Raw genomic sequence first — 5,210 nt, 5'->3', positions numbered from 1 at the left:
TGGGCATTGGGCAAACATCTCTCAGGCGCAGAGAAGAAAGAATATATTTAACCAAGGCCACTGTGCAAATTATATCATAAGGAGAGGAAAAGGATATAAAGGCCAGTCAGGTGGCATGGTGGTTAAGGGAGCAGGATCCCATATGACCAACTGCACTGTTTGAGTCCCAGACCTGGTGGCTTGAAAAACATGTTAGCATGTGTGCGTGTGTGCACAAAATCCCAAACAGCTAATGAAGAAGGAATTGTGCCATGGTCATCCCCCAAGGTGATGCTGTCTCTCTTTCTCTCTCCCTCTCTCTCTCTCCCTCTCCCTTTCTCTCTCTCTCACTGATGAATGCACACACCCTATAGCAAATGAAAACAAACAACAAGATCTTCTTCCAGGAATCTCCAAGGAAAACGGAGGGGACAAGAACAACTGGTGAAACATTCTTCATTTCTGAGTTATGATGCAAGTGTCTATATGTTTATCATCAAATAAAGTCATGGAGGCCCAGGGAGGTTAAGTGACAGGTAAATCTCCTCTGCTGAAAAGTGGGGAATCTGCAATTGTATCTGCTTTTTTTTGGATTGCAGATTCCTTGTCTTTTGCACAGTGCCATTCTACCAGCCCACAGAAAATAATTCAAGACAAATAAGTAAAATGAAAACAAAGTATGAGGGTTTTTCAAAAAGTTTATTAAAAAACGTATGCTATAAATAACCTTCACATATTTCAAACTTTTCTTTTTTAACTTTACCAGAGTACTTGTGTACTCACTGGAGAAAGACAGAATTAGAGAGAAGGAAAGTGAGAAAGTACCTGCCATGGGACATGATCATGCTGATCCCTTTTCCTCCATTTCTCTCTCCTTTCAAGATTTTGGGCATGGATACACATGTGCCTGGTGTGTTTTTCAAGCTGCCATGTGTGGGGCCTGAACTGCATGGTTGGCCATGTAGGATCTAGGTGCCTTCACCACCATGCCACTGACTGGCTTGGATTTCAGAACATTTTGTACCAGCACAAACTCCATTAATTTCATCCTCCCAAAACCTTATGGGGGGTACAGTACTAGAAGACATCACAGTCATTCCCTCTAACCCTTCATTATAGCCTTTCACATTGTCCAAAAGGACTATGACATAAGGACATTCACCACAGGTGGCTCAACACACTGGAAGACATGTACACCCATTGTTTCTGTCAGTACAAACTTCCACGCTAGGGCAAGGTCTCTGTATGGAGACCCTTTCAGTGCTGCCATTGTCTGCAGCCTCATCTTCCTGAGGCTGGAAATCCTACCCTGCTCATCCCATGATGTTGGAGGGAATGCCCTATTGCTGATAACTCGTATCAATCTCCTCCTTGTTCAGGGCTTAAAGGGGCTCACAGTTTTTTTTAAAGAATTATTTTATTTAACATTCATTCATTCACTCATTCATTTAAATTTGACCAAAGAGAGACAGTGAGAAAGAGAGAGAGAGAGAGAGAGAGAGAGAGAGAGAGAAGGAGAAGGCAAGCCGCCAGGTCCAGGATGGAACTGTAGTCCCCTATGTGGGAGTCCAGCACCCTTAACCACCACGCCACCTGCTGGCCCCCGAGGCTAACAATTTTTATGGCTCATTATATAGATGGGCTCAAAATTTTAGGTTGTTGGAGCTAAAAATTCAGAAAAGTGAGAGATTACAGGGTAACAATGACTTAGTCCCAAGCATTAGAGCTGCTCAGATAAGAACAGCTCTGACTCATGCAAAAATCTAGACTTCTAAAGTGGTCTCTAGATTTAGAGTTGATAAAAGAACTATTTTACTTACATTAAAATAATAATGTTCTGCATGAACATTTTTAGACACTTGTAACATATATATGTGTGTGTGTGTGTGTGCCTGTGTCATATTATATATAGTGTATATATAAAATATGTATGCATAAATACATATGTATATATATCTAATATGTATGTATAACTTTTATTCACTTCATAATGACATTATGGTGAAATCTAGCCCCACTTTGACCTGAAAAATGAATGCTCACAAAGGCTAAGCAACGTGTCTAAACTCACACAGCTAGTAAGTTGTAGAATGGGAGTTCTAACCTGAGTCTGTCTGTTTCCAGAATTAGTGTTGCACAACTGCTCTTTTGACTGGGAGTAAAGTTGGTGCGTGGGGTCTAAGTTATCCACCTAATAACTACTTAACTTGTCATTTTTTCCATTTATCTACTTATCTTTTTATTTAACATAAATGAGCTCACTGTTTAGGCACACAGTTTTTCTTAACATAGTTATATGTCTTGAAGGTTTTCACACCAGTACATGTATTGGGTCGTCGGAAAAGCCGTGACACATTTTTCTATCTAAAAAATGTGTCATGACTTTTCTGATGGCTCAATAGGTATACCTTTTTTTTTTAAACGTGTGTGTGTGTGTGTGTGTGTGTGTGTGCCAGAGAGAGACAGAAACACACATATACACTCAGAGAAAAAGGGGGTGGAGAAAGCATCCTCCACAGGGTATGATCACACTGCAATTTCTTCTCTCCCATTTCTCCTTTTGGAATTTTGGGCACACATGTGGACCCAGCACATTTTCCTAGTGCTGAGTTTGGGACTTGAACCACTCAGTCAGCCACGTGGGATCCAGTGTCTTAACCACCACACCACCTGTTGGCCCTATCATCTTTTTCTTTTATGATTTTGCCAGAATATGTGTGCTCTCACCAGAGAGAGACAAAGAGACAGAGACAGAAAAAGGAAAAGTGAAAAAGCACCCTTTATGGGGCATGGTCACATTGCAATCTCTTCTCCTCAATGTATTTCTTCTTTTGGGATTTTGGACATACACATATATGTGACTGATGTGTTTTTTTTTTTTTTTCAAGCCTCTGGGTCTGCGACTTCAATCCCTCATTGATCCATGGGAACCATGTGGGATTCAGCCACCTTAACCGTAGGCCATGGTCTGGCCCTAGCTCATGATTTAATGATTGCATGCTTTTCCACCATAAGGAATATTTAATGGATTCACACCGATGGGTATCTTAGCGGTTTCTAGCTTTCTGTTCTCACAAACAAATACTGCGGTGAGTGAGTTTTTCTATATGTGATTTTGGTAAAGTATGCCAGTATAGCCATCAGGTAAATTTTTAGCCATCGAGTGGCTGAGTGGAAGAGAAACAGTTTCACGCATGGCCTAACTGTCCTCCAAAAGAGTGGACTCTGTTTCTAGTTCCAGCAGCAGTGTGAAAGCACTCCTTTCCCGTATACTTGTGAGTACTGGGCATTACCAAACTTGAATTCTCGTGGAAGTCTGGTATGTAAATAATGGAATCTTGATTTTGAGACATAACTCACATGCCACCAAATTCACCCTTTTAAAGAATATAATTCTGTGTGTTCAATATATTCACATTGTCATGAATCCACTATCTAATCCAGGGTATTTTCATTATCCCAGAAAGAAACAACATACTCATTAGTGGTCACTCCCCATTCTTCCTTTCCTCAATGCAGACCCTGACAACCATGAATCCACTTTCTGCTTCTGTGGATTTACTTATTCTGGACATTTCACATAAATGGAATTATACAGTATGTGACCATCTGTGTCTGTCCTCTTTCACTGAGCATAATGTTTTCAAGGCTAACCTCTGTTGTACCATGAATCAGTACTTTCTTTTAATGGCTGAGTAACACTTTTTGTATAGCGATATTACAATTTGTCTATCAGTTGGGAGATCTGGGTTGATTACATGTTCTGATATTTATAAATAATGTTGTTATGAGCATTCATGTACAAAGTTTTATGTGATCATAGGTTAGCAGTTCTGTTTGGGTATATGACTAGCAGTGAAATTGCTGGGTCACATGGAAACACTATCATTTTTAGTTTTTGTTTGTTTGGTTTTATTTTTGAGTGAGATATTTTTGCTATAGAGCATAGAGTCAACCATGTGGGATCCAGCAACCTCAACCACCATGCCACTAGCTGGCCCCTCCTGGGCAGGTGGGCAGGTTTTATTTTGTTTTGTTAAGAGATTTTTTCTACACGGCATGTGTGCTCAGTGGAGAGAGAGAGAGAGAGAGAGAGAGAGAGAGAGAGAGAGAGGGAAATCACTCCCTGGGGGTATGGCCATGCCACAATCTCTTCTCCTCCATTCTCCTCTTGGGATTTTGGGCACGCACGCACATGTGCCTGGTGTGAGTTTTAAGCCGCCAGGTCCAGGATTCAAACCACAGTTGATTATGTGGGAGTCCAGTGACATAACAATTATGCCATCTACTGGTTCCCATGTCTACCATTTTGTAAGATTGCCAAACTGTCTTTCCAAAGTTGCTGCATCAATTTACATTCTCATCAAAATTGTATAAAGGTTCCAATTTCTTTATATCCTCACCAAGACTTGTTATTGTCTTTTTGATCATGGCTATCTTAGTGGGTAAAAAGTGGCATTTCAAGATGGCTTTGATTTATATGTCCCTAATGAATAAATAATCAAATGATGAAAAGACCCCAAGCATCTTTTCATATGCTTATTAGCTATTTACACATCTTCTTTGCATAGATGACTATTTAAACCCTTTGCCCACTTTTATTACTGGGTTATTTGGGTTTCAACTGTCAAGCTGTAAAAATTGTTCCTACAGGCTTTTGACTGGAACTGCAATCTACCAGTAATTAACCAAAAATAACAAAGAGAAAGAAGGGTGTAACCTGATGTATGTTCTTCAGGACTTACAGAAAACATGGAGTCATTCCTTTGGTGATATATGTGTGAATCTATAAGAAAAGTAACATTTTAGACATCAAGGGAATGGATACTGTTAAAAAGAAAATGCCCCACAAATGCTGCCATGGCAAAACTGGTAGACTGCAATGTTACCCAGCATGCTGCTCGCATTGTTGGAAAGAAACAAGTTAAGGGCAAGACTCTAGCTTAGAGAATTAATGCGTGTATTGAGAACATTAAATACTTAAGAGCAGGGATCAGCAGTTAGCATAATGGCTGTGTTGCTGAACTCTCATGTAGTTGACCGTGGTTCGAGTCCTGGACCCGGTGGCTTAAACTCACATGTGGTGCATGTGCATGTGTGCCCAAGATCCCGAGAGGAGAATGGAGGAGAAGGGATTGTGACATGGCCATCTCCCCGGGGATGATTTCTCACTTTCTGTCTCTCTGTCTCTCTGTCTTTCTGTCAAGCACACGTGCCCTATAGCAAAAACC

Source organism: Tupaia chinensis, unplaced genomic scaffold, assembly GCF_000334495.1.
Source record: "Tupaia chinensis unplaced genomic scaffold, TupChi_1.0 Scaffold000276_1, whole genome shotgun sequence".
Lineage (NCBI taxonomy): Eukaryota > Metazoa > Chordata > Mammalia > Scandentia > Tupaiidae > Tupaia > Tupaia belangeri.
The sequence above is the reverse complement of the archived record's forward strand: the minus strand, read 5'-3'. Positions refer to the sequence as shown.